Source organism: Oryctolagus cuniculus, chromosome 1 (genome assembly GCF_051225735.1).
Source record: "Oryctolagus cuniculus isolate XC-2025 breed Fujian yellow rabbit chromosome 1, ASM5122573v1, whole genome shotgun sequence".
Lineage (NCBI taxonomy): Eukaryota > Metazoa > Chordata > Mammalia > Lagomorpha > Leporidae > Oryctolagus > Oryctolagus cuniculus.
Window position 1 is genome coordinate 14495477 of NC_142867.1, and position 12203 is coordinate 14507679.

General features: G+C 50.7%; 1 long non-coding RNA gene across 1 annotated transcript; it reads left to right on the top strand.

Moving 5' to 3' along the window:
• The first annotated feature begins 10469 nt into the window (after nt 1-10469).
• Nucleotides 10470-11930, top strand: LOC149128306 (uncharacterized). Its single transcript, XR_016217031.1, has 2 exons — nt 10470-10596; nt 11885-11930. It is a non-coding gene; the product is annotated as an uncharacterized LOC149128306 (long non-coding RNA).
• The last annotated feature ends 273 nt before the right edge of the window (nt 11931-12203 follow it).

Consider the following 12203-nt stretch of genomic DNA (forward strand, 5'->3'; position numbering starts at 1 on the left):
ACTCTGACTTTCAAATAAATAAATAAATCTTTTTAAAAAAATTTTTTCATAGGAAGAGTATCAGACACTAGTTCTCTCTTCTTCAATAGCTTTGGGGGGCCCTTTATGCTTCCCTGCATATAAATAAAGGTTGGATTAAGCATTTTAGGTGGAAACCAGCAAGGTGCATGAACATGGACCTCCTAGGACAGGAACAGAGGATCGATCCTTTTTTTTTTTTTTTTTTTTGACAGGCAGAGTGGACAGTGAGAGAGAGAGAAAGACAGAGAGAAAAGTCTTCCTTTTTTCCATTGGTTCACCCCCCAATGGCTGCTGCAGCCGGCGCACCGCGCTGATCCGAAGCCAGGAGCCAGGTGCTTCTCCTGGTCTCCCATGCAGGTGCAGGGCCCAGTGGGTCATGCTCCACTGCCTTCCCGGGCCACAGCAGAGAGCTGGACTGGAAGAGGAGCAACTGGGACAGAATCTGGCACCCCAACCGGGACTAGAGGACTAGAACCCCGGGGTGCTGGTGCTATAGTCGGATGACTAGCCAAGTGAGCCGCAGCCAATAGATCCTCTTTAGGTGGCCATTTGAATAGATAAGGAAAGACAATTCACAGAGATGTCGCACTGTCTCTTATAAAGGGCAGGAACCACCCTCCAGGTCTCACAAAGTATCCGTGGAATCCCAGACCCAAGGTATCAAAGACCTAGAGCATCAGGAAGAGGGAAAAACAACCCAGACACAGATCTGCAACTCCACTGGTTGAAAGGGGATGGAGGGGGCTGGCGCTATGGTACAGCAGATTAAAGCACCAGTCTGCAGCACCAGCATCCCATGTGGGCACTGGTTTGAGTCCCAGCTGTTCCACTTCCGATCTAGCTCTCTGCTATGGCCTGGGAAAGCAGTGGAAGATGGCTCAACTCCTTGGGCCCCTGAACCCGTGTGGGAGACCTGGAAGAAGCTCCTGGCTCCTGGCTTCGGATCAGCTCAGCTCTGGTTGTTGCAGTCATTTGGGGAGTGAACCAGTGGAATGGAAGACCTCTCTCTCTCTCTCTCGCTCTCGCTCTGCCTCTCTCTGTAACTCTGTCTTTGAAATAAATAAAATAATTTTTAAGAAGTTAAAAAAGGTATACTGATTGCCTTTATTAAAAAAAAAAAAGAAAGAAAGGGGATGGGGATTGTGGTGCAATAGACATTGTGTTGCAGTGGGTTAAGCTGCCACTTGCAATGTCCCCATCCCAGACTGAGTCCTCGCTCTGCTTCCCATCTAATATTCCTGTTATTACCTCCCAGGAGGCAGCAGAAGATGACTCAAGTGCTTGGGCCCCTGCCACCCGTGTGGGAGACCTGGATATATAGTTCTGGGCTCCTGGCTTCAGCCTGACCAAGTCTCGACTGCTGCATTTGGGGAGTGAAACAGCAGATTTCTCTCTGTGTCACTCTGCCTTTCAAGTATATAAAAATAAATAAACATTTTTTAAAAAGAAAGATAACTTGTAAGGCAAAACCTTAGCCGACAATAACTATGAGATAACTGTGAGAAGCTACATTTTGGTGTTTCTTCCTCCATTGGTCTCCCAAAAAGACACATAAAATAAGAATGCTATCAATGTTATCATTATAAAATAAAAGTGTCACACAGCTACTGCACCTTTTTTTTATCTGAAAGACAGAGATACAGAGAAAGAGAGAGAAAGAGAGAGAGAGAGAGAGAGAGACAGGTTTTCCATCCACTGGTTCACTCCCCAAATGGCCCCAATGGCTGGAGCTCAGCTAATCTGAAGCCAGAAGCCAGGTGCTTCTTCTGGGTCTCCCAAGTGGGTGCAGGGTCCTAAGCACTTGGGGCATCCTCCACTGCCTTCCCAGGTGCATTGGCAGGGAGCTGCATAGGAAGTAGTGCAGCCGGGACTTGAACCAGCACCCATAATGGGAGGCAGGCTCTGCAGCCCAGGTTTTAACCCACTGTGACACAGCACCAGCACCAGCCCCAGCTACGGCACCTTTTGCAATCATTTGTAGGTCTAGGTGGTACCAGAGTCCTCATTAGGTTCACAAGGAGTTTCCTAGTGGCCAGTGTGAAAAAAACAAGTAGCTCCGAACATGTTACTGATCTTGCAAGGTGGTGCGTGATAAGCAAGATGTGTGGGGGAGGAGGAGGAGGGTGTGTTGTCAGCTGAGAAAGGGGGTGGGGTTTGCCCTGGTCTAAGAAGGGCAGCATTTAAGGGGACCGGATCCGGAATGCTTTTTGTTTGTTTTGCTTTGTTTTGTTTTTGCCAGTATGTACCGACTGTACACATTGTAGGTTCCAGGCTCTGTGCTTGGAGCTGAGGAGAACAAAATGACATAGTTCCTGCCTTTCAGGAGGTTTTCTTTCTTCCTTTCTTTCTTCCTTCCTTCCTTCCTTCCTTCCTTTCTTTCTTTCTTTCTTTTCCTTCCTTCCTTCCTTCCTTCCTTCCTTCCTTCCTTCCTTCCTTCCTCCCTCCCTCTTCCTCTTCCTCTTCCCCTCCCCTCCCCTCCCCTCCCCTCCCCTCCCCTCCCCTCCCCTCCCCTCCCCTCCCCTCCCCTCCCCTCCCCTCCCCTTCCCTTCCCTTCCCTTCCCTTCCCTTCCCTTCTCTTCTCTTCTCTTCTCTTCTCTTCTCTTCTCTTCTCTTCTCTTCTCTTCTCTTCTCTTCTCTTCTCTTCTCTTCTCTTCGATTTATTTGAAAGTCAGAGTTACAGAGAGAGAGGGAGAGATCACTGGTTCACTCTCCAAATAGCTGCAATGACCAGAGCTGGGCCAGTCTGCAGCCAGGAGCCAGCAGCTTCATCTGCGTCTCCCAGGTGGGTGCAGGGGCCCAAGGACTTGGGCCATCTTCTGCTACCTTTTCAGGTGCCTTAGCAGAGAGCTGGATTGGAAGTGGAGCAGCTGGGACTCGAACCGAAGTCCCATACTGGCTCTGAAGACAGCGGCTTAATGCGCTACACCACAGCGCCTGGCCCCAGGAAATTTTCAAAATTATTTCAGTAGGGAGTAAGTTTTTCTCATGAGATTCATCGCAGCCCCCTCCTCTCAGAGAGCCTGGAGGGAGCTCCTGGAAACTCAGCCCTGTTGCAGCAGAGCTGGTGGCCAGGGTCGGGAATCTGGGGCTGGTGGTCCGGCTGTCGCCACAGAGGAAGAGCTGGCTCTGATCCTGTACCCCAGAGCCAGCCACCAGACAGGCACACCGTGACCACATCAGCACCGCCCATCGGTCCAGGGCGGAAACCATCCTCACCCTGGTGGCTCTGTGTCCATGCCCTTTCTGCCTGGTGCCTGACTTTCGGCCCCCAGGGCTGGTGCTGGGTCTCCCACGGTGGGGCTAATGCAGCCTTAGGCTCTTAAGCTGACTTAGGAGAGAAGACGAGGAAGAAGGACTAAGGGGGCTCCTGGGAGGAAGGGAGCCCCAGAGGCAGCTCGGCACACTGGACTGTGCCTTGCAGTGTCTGCTGCTCTGACTTAGAGGGCCTGCTGGGAGGGGGACTAGGGGTCCTGGCACATGCCAAGAGCAGACCCCGGCTCGAAGGCCATGTCTTGCCTTCCCAGCTGGGTGACCCTGGGCAAACTTTTGCTTAGTGGCTGTTTGTTTTCACTTGTAAATCCGACAGAACAAACCAAGTCACAGAATGGCTGCAAAATGCCAAGAAAATACTGAAAATGAAGCCCAGTGCAGGGCACACACCAAAGCCAGACTGAGAGGGAGTTACGCCCGGACGCTGGGATGGGGAGGGCTTCAGAGAGTGCGCGGAGGGAAGAGCAGGAGGCCAGCCGCTGAGCCAGGGCATGGCCATGTTTCTGGTTTTGGACAGGACTGAATCCTTGGTCAAGACGCCTTTCACACTGCGGTCACTCAGGGAGAAATGGCGCAGAGTGGGGGAGGGGACCAGAGGCCAGGAGGCGGGCCTGTCACTCCAGGGTGTTGGATGAGTCTATTTCAGGGATTGTAATTAGTGATGACTGGCTCTCAGATTCTCCCCCTGCTCCTCCAGGCCCAAGAGGTCCCCACCCCGGGGACTGGGGCTGGGGCTGGAATATAAAATTCACCCCCTACACCCTGGCACAGATTTACAGAGAATGGTGTACACTGCACGTCTCTGCACGTTTGTCAGTGTGTGTTTGGGCATACACCAGGGACTCTTCCAGCAGTGTACACCCACATGTATGTACACACGTGTGCAGCGTGTACTTACACATATGTGATTGTGTGTGTGTGTGTGCTACATTGCTCGTCAAGACACAGACTGACCAGGGCATAAAACAAAAGGAATAATTCAAATGCTAGGTTTTTGTCTGGGTCACTGGAAGCTGACTCTCAGCTCCAGAGAAGTCTCTAGGTTAACCCCCTCTCAATTATGCAAATGATAGGCAGGCCTGGTTCTGGGAGAAGAAATAACAGAGGCATCGCTTCTACTATGGAAGCAGACACGCCTTGAGGTCCCTGTTAGCCAAAGCAGTTCAGGAGGGATGAGGTGTTATAATCTGCCTGGAATTTTTCTGGACCAAGGGGATTGCATCTTTTCCCAACATTTCTTCCTCTGATTCAAAATCATGGAGAGCTTTTGGGATGGGTGAGTGCAATTCCAAACAAGATTTAGAACAAGAATATCAGGTAATTCTCCAAAATAAAGTTATCTTTAAAAAAAATGGAATCTTGGTGACTGCTCCCAAGTTCTGGAGCTGGACACTGGCGTCTACTCCCAACTCCACTCTTTCTCACCTGAGAGACCCTGCATGAGTGGGACCAGCGCTCTCTGAAGTTCCCTTTTTCGTCCACAAAAAGAGGATAACAATTGTGTGGTGCTTTTGTATACTACGTAAATTTCAGTTATATAACTCTGAGCAATTGCACACCTCCCTAAACTCAAACAATCATCAACATCTGCATAATTTCAAAATCAGTGAGCTGAGTAGCTTGCAAGCTGTACTTCCAGCTCTGGCTGTGTGACAGTGCCACTTACGCTGGCAAAAGTAAATCGCTGCTCCTATCACGTGAATCACATTGTTGTTTATGTAAATCATAGCTTCCAACAGTGACATTAATGACTAGTGTGCTGTGATATTAGCGCTCAGTGTTATCATTTTAAAATACTTCCTGTATCCTAGAATGATGTTATCTTAGGATTCATTAAGCAACAGCCTTAGTGCCAAAAACACTCTCCAAATCAATAACTTTGTAATAGAAGTTAGGCTAGAACACTATGAAAAAGCCCAAATAACTGTTGTGACAAGCCAAGCAGTTAATTTAGGAATGCCCACTCTGTGAAATACTAGAGACTTTACTGTTTTTAGTAGGCAAAAAGTAGCACAGAGGCAAAAATATTCTACAACAGTTGAAGGTTCCTCTCCCTACCTCTCACTGTCATTCTTCTAGAAAACAGAGTGTCCAATGATTTAAAAGTTTTTGAATTAGCCGGCGCCGCGGCTCACTAGGCTAATCCTCCGCCTAGCGGCGCCGGCACACCGGGTTCTAGTCCCGGTCGGGGCGCCGGATTCTGTCCCGGTTGCCCCTCTTCCAGGCCAGCTCTCTGCTGTGGCCAGGGAGTGCAGTGGAGGATGGCCCAGGTGCTTGGGCCCTGCACCCCATGGGAGACCAGGAGAAGCACCTGGCTCCTGGCTCCTGCCATCGGATCAGCGCGGTGCGCCAGCCGCAGCGCGCCGACCGCAGCAGCCATTGGAGGGTGAACCAATGGCAAAGGAAGACCTTTCTCTCTGTCTCTCTCTCTCTCACTGTCCACTCTGCCTGTCAAAAAAAAAAAAAAAGTTTTTGAATTATCTAAAGTCTTCAGTAACATATTCTTTCTCTAAAATGTGGTCTCCCTTTAAATGAAATGTTATCTGTATTAGTTAGAGTTTTCCAGAGAGAAAGAATGATAGATAGATAGTGATAGGTAGATGATAGATAGATGATTTACGGGAATTGGCTTATGTGATCACGGAGGCTAAGAAATTCTGTTAGCGAACCTGAAGTCGGATACTCACTGCAAGAGAAGCCAATGACTCAGAGAACAAGGATTTGGGGAAGAGAGAGAGAAAGTTTCTTTGGGATGCTAACAACAGGGAAGGCGGCAGGCCAGTGCCTTAACGTCCCACCTCTCTGCCTGAGGGAAGGGGGCTGGGTTTATACAGGGAATATGCAATTTTAGCTGCAGTCACCCAGGCGGAAACCGGGTAGGGTCCCCCAGATGTTCCATCTCTAGTTGGCTCTTTATCTTGTGACCAGGGCATTCCAGTCCTATCTTGTGACCAGGTCATCAGCATCTAGGCTTCAGGGAAATGCAAACAAAACCATCCATCAAAGAGTGAGTAGGGGGTCCCAGGTCAAACCCAGGTCACTCGGGTCTTTTCATGCTCAAAATGTGTATTGTTGGCCTCTGTTACAGACCCACTGCAGGTCATCTGCAAGCTGGAGAATTAGGATAGTCAGGAACAAGGCTCAGTCCAAGACCAAAGGCCTGAGAATCCAGGGGCCCACTTGAGTCAAAAACCCAGAGAACCTAAAGTTTGGTGTTCAAGGGGAGAATGGTGTCCCAGCTCCAGGAGACAGAGAGAATTCCCTTCTGCTCTGCATTGCTGTTCAGTTTAGGCCCCCAGCCTATTGGATGTGCTCACCGACGCAGAGGGTGGGTCTTCTCCACTCAGTCCACCAACTGACCTGCCACCGACACACCCAGGAATCATGCTTTATCCGCTACCTGGGTTTAATGCAGTTGCCACTGAAATTAGCCATCATACAACACTTGTAACATTCTTTTTTTTTATTATTATTTTTTGCCAGGGAGAGTTAGACAGTGAGAAAGAGACAGACAGAAAGGTCTTTCTTACGTTGGTTCACTCCCCTAAAGGCTGCTACAGCCGGCGCTGTGCCGATCCGAAGCCAGGAGCCAGGTGCTTCCTCCTGGTCTCCCAGGCGGGTGCAGGGCCCAAGGACTTGGGCCATTCTCCGCTGCCTTCCCGGGCCACAGCAGAGAGCTGGACTGGAAGAGGAGCAACTGGGACTAGTACCTGGCACCCCAACCGGGACTAGAACCCAGGGTGCCAGTGCCACAGGCGGAGGATTAACCAAGTGAGCCAAGGTGCCAGCCTCTTGTAACATTCTTACTATAGTGCCTGACAGCATGGTAAATGTTAAATTCACATCAGATCATTGCTACCGCTTTGTGGTTGTCAACCACTGCACAAGACAAGGCCCTGGGGCCGGAGCCATGACTCACTTGGTTAATCCTCTGCCTGCGGTGCCAGCATCCCATGTGGGCACCGGGTTCTAGTCCCGGTTGCTCCTCTTCCAATTCAGCTCTCTGCTGTGGCCCGGGGAAGGCAGTGGAGGATGGCCCAAGTCCTTGGGCCTCTGCACCCGCATGGGAGACCAGGAAGAAGTACCTGGCTCCTGGCTTTGGAATGGCCATTTGGGGGGTGAACCAACGGAAGAACTACCTTTCTCTCTGTCTCTCTCTCTCTCTCTCACTGTCTAACTCTGTTAAATTAAAAAAAAAAAAAAAAAAGACAAGGCCCTAAGAGTTTGTAGGGAGCAGGATGGTTATGACATGACTCAGGTTAGAAGCCTTCCAGAACCCAGGCAGAACCTGATGGTATTGATCTTTGGGAAACAGTGGCTGAACTGAATGACTGCAAAATTGTAAAGTCTGCAATCAGAGTTGCACTTTGGCTGTTCAAAAATCTGGACCAGTAAAAACATCTCACAGAGATTGTGTCCGTGAGGCTATGCAGGACAGAGCTTCAACAGCGACACCACGTGGCAGCAAGGATTAACTGCAGGGAAACCCAAAACCCACTTCAGGATTCTTTTTTAGACCTTCCCCAACAGGAACCCGCCAAGTGGAGGAGTGCAAAGCTCAGTACAGGATGCAGATCACTGGATCTGGGCTGGCTGACATGCGAACCTCTGCTCATCCCAGAGTAAGACTGCAGCGCAGGGCAGGAGGGCAGGGTCCTAGCTTCGTCTGTCTGTGAGTCCATGGCCCTCTGTTAGGAAACGCACACAGGTGGATTACATGAAGGTTGTTAAGTATGTTACATAGTGTGGCCGGCGCTGTGGCGTACCGGGTAAAGCCACCGCCTGCAGTGCCAGCGTCCCATATGGGCACCAGTTCAAGTCCAGGCTGCTCCACTTCCAATCCAGCTCCCTGTTCATGCACCCGGGAAAGCAGCAGAAGATGGCCCAAGTGCTTGGGCCCCTGCACCCATGTGGGAGACCCAGAAGAAGCTCCTGGCTCCTGCTTTGGCCTGGCCCAGCCCCATTCGTTGCAGCGGATGGAAGACCTCTCTTTCCCTCTAACTCTGCCTCTCAAATAAATAAAAAATAAATCTTACTCAAAAAAGTATGTTATATAGATAGCAAAGAAGAATAGTAAATTTATATGCAAGCAACTTGAAAATTCATGTAATAAATTTTTTTTTGACAGGCAGAGTGGACAGTGAGAGAGAGAGAGACAGAGATAAAGGTCTTCCTTTGCTGTTGGTTCACCCTCCAGTGGCCGCCACGGCTAGCGCGCTGTGGCCGGCGCACCGCGCTGATCCGAAGGCAGGAGCCAGGTACTTATCCTGGTCTCCCATGGGGTGCAGGGCCCAAGCACTTGGGCCATCCTCCACTGCCTTCCCCGGGCCACAGCAGAGAGCTGTCCTGGAAGAGGGGCAACTGGGACAGAATCTGGCAGCCCGACCGGGACTAGAACCCGGTGTGCCGGCACTGCAAGGCGGAGGATTAGCCTAGTGAGCCGCGGCGCTGGCCGATAAACTGTTTTTTAAAATGTTTATTTATTTATGTGAAAGGCAGAGTTAGAGAGAGGCAGAGGCAGGGACAGAGAGGGATCTTCCATCTGCTGGCCCATCCCCCAACCGGCTGCAACAGCCAAAGCCGGGCCTATCTGAAGTCAGGAGCATGGGGCTTCTTCTGGGTCACCCACGTGGGTGCAGGGGCCCAAGGACTTGGGTCATCTTCCACTGCTTTCCCAGGCCATAGCAGAGAGCTGTATAGGAAGTGGAGCAGCCGGGACTTGAACCAGTGCCCATATGTGATGCCAGCACCACAGGCGGCACTTACACCCGTTATGTCACAGTGCTGACCCTTAAACTTGTTTTTGCAATATAATCTTTGGGGAAAAACTCAGACCAGCAGGTTGCTGGGTAACATCACTAATGGCTCCTCTAGAGATATAGAAGATCACCTATGGTATCCTGGAAAGTGACCAGAATTATTCATGCTTCCTGTGTCTGTGCACTTTGCAGAGTGGCTGTGCAGGTCTTTTCTTTAGGAGAAAGAACTCTTTCCTTACTCCGTGACTGAGCTGGTCGGGTCTGAGCTGGTTGCCTTGGCCTTCAGAACGAGGCACAGGGATGTTATATTCCTCCCAGCTTCTCTTACCCAGCCCCAGCCGTTGTGGCCACTTTGGGAGTAAACCAGCAGATGGACGATAATCTCTGTTTCTGTCTCCCTCTCTTAGAACTCTGCCTTTCAAATACATAATCTTTTTTAAGAAATGAACAACGTCAGAGCAGAAAATGTTCACGTTCTCCTCACTTTCAGGTGCTCCTAGATGAGAAGGAATGTCTTTTTCCTTCTAACTGGATGATGATTCGTTCATCCAATTATTCATTTGTTCAGTGGCTTTTTTTTCAAGCGTAAGACACTCTGATAGGTTAGGTGGGAGCATATGGAATGTGGTATAAGAAGTCACAGATACGAGTTACAGTTTAGTTTGGGCAGAAAGGAAACAGGCCTTGCCCAAGTCACTGGCTACATCTGAATTTCAGACAACGTGGGATCCATTCGCAGCTGTATGACCTTTGGATAGTTACTTAACCTCTCTGAGTTTGTGCCCTGTTTCGTAATCAGGAATAATATTACCCGGCTCTCAGCATCGTTGATGAGGGCAAAAAGATTTGCCAGGTACTGCGCCCACCACAGGCCAGAAGAGAGTCACTTCCCACTTCCTGACTCGCTCCTGTGCAGGTTGGTCCTGCGCACCATTTTCATGACAGAGCGATCTCCAAGGAGGAGGAATTCCTCCTGAATTTGGCCTCAGAGCTGCCAAGTCTCTACCGGATGTGTCTCTTGTTTGCTTTTCAGCCGCGGCTGGGAGATGAGCTACAGGGAAGGCCTTGGACTAACAGTGCACACAGCGGGGGGTGGGGGCAGGGAGGACGTGCAGAGTGGGAGAGCCAGGAGCAGGCAGCAGTAGGCGAATGGCAGGGCAACGGGTGAGCCATGCACGCCCTCCACATGTTTTTCTTCCTCCCTCAGGACCTTGACTCCAGCTAGAACATGCATGACTTGGAGACCAAAGTTGAGGCTTCGGAGAAAGATCCTGCACGGTCATCAGAATCCACACTGTGCCTGCTGTGCCGTGGTTTACCGGAAGCGTGGATCCCCTCACAGCCGGCATCCAGCCAGAGCCACCAAGAAGGTGACCCTCCCAAAGGGCTGACGGCGGCAAGCCTGGATGCAGCACCCAGCTCGATGCCCGTTACCACCCTGCCCTCGGTGCCTCAGTTTCTCCTTCTCATCAGGGCAATCTGAGAGAGCGATGGGGAAGCCGGATTTTGCAGGCAGCAGAGGTTTCCAGAATGTGGGGCAGCTATGGTGAGAGCACAGATCCTGCTGGCTTTGGTGGCCTTACAGAAAACAGACCCTACAGAAAGCTCTCAGGCAGGACCAGCTGGACCTGAGCAGAGAGCCGACTTGGAAATCAAATCTGTCTCATGTCAGGCAGGGGCTGGATGAGTGTTTGTGGACTGATGCCTGAATGTCCACGTGTAGCCACGGGGGATAAACAGACCTCTGGGCTGTTTGGGGCTGAAGTGTGGGTCAGCGAGCTGGGCGAGGGGCGAGGATGACCAGTCCAGGGGATCCAGAGCAGTTATTTAGGTGGAGAAGCAGAAGAGGTGTGAAAAACATTGCCCATTTCTGACTTCTATCTTGGAATTTATCATTGCAAGCTAGCCTGCCGGAAGGATGTGGAGTAGAGCTATGGTGTCCCCACAGAAGCCATTACAAACCAGTTATCAGGGCCAGTGCTGTGGTGCAGTGGGTTAAGCTGCTGTCTGCAGTGCCAGCATCCCACATGGGTACCACTTTGAATCCTGGCTGCTCTACTTCTTCTCTTTTTATTTTTTAAGATTTATTTATTTGCAAGGCAGAGGCACAGAGAGGCAGAAGGAGAGAGAGAGAGGTCTTCCATCTGCTGTTTCACTCCCCACATGGCCGCAACGGCCGGAGCTGCACTGATCCGAAGCCAGGAGCCAGGAGCTTCCTCCAGGTTTCCCACACAGGTGCAGGGGCCTAAGCACTTGGGCCATCTTCCACTGATTTTCCAGGCCATAGCAGAGAACTGGATTGGAAGTGGAGCAGACATGGCTTGAACCGGTGCCCATATGGGATGCTGGCATTGCAGGCAGCGGCTTTACCCTCTATGCCAAAGCACTGGCTCCTCCATTTCTGATTCAACTCCCTTCTAATGCACCTGGGAAAGCAACTGTGGATGGTTCAAGTGCTTGGGCCCCTGCACCCATGTGGGAGATGTAGAAGAAGCTCCTGGCTTTAGCCTGGTCCAGCCCTGACTGTTATGGCCATTTGTAGAGTGAACTAACGGATGGAAGATCTCTCTCTCTGATTTTCAAATAAAATAAATAAATAAATAAACTAGTTATCTCCCAATCAACCTACCTACTGGGACAGATGCATGAATCAGCCCAGGGAAGCCCAGCCCAACCCAAGTCTGATCAGCAAGACCACAACCCTGAGACTTAGGTGAAATAATTAACAGATGTTGGGGCTGGCACTATAGTGGAGTAGGCTAAGTCTCTACCTGCGGCACCAGCATTCCATATGGGTGCCAGTTCATGTTCCAGCCGCTCCTCTTTCAATCCAGCTCTCTGCTAATGCATTTGGGAAACAGCGGAAGATGGTCCAAGTGCTTGGGCCCCTGCACTCAAGTGGGAGACCCAGAAGAAGCTCCTGGCTCCTGGCTTCAGATCGGCGCAGCTCCGGCCATTGCAGTCATTTGGGGAGTGAGCCAGCGGGTGGAAGATCTCTCTTTGTCCAGTCCTCGCTCTGGGGGCTCTGTAACTCTCTCTCTCAAATAAATAAATAAAATCTTAACAATAATGCAGTTTTAAGCCACTAAATTTAGAGTGACTCATTACACAGCGATGGTTGGCTGACACGGATGCCATGGCAGCTCTTGTCCT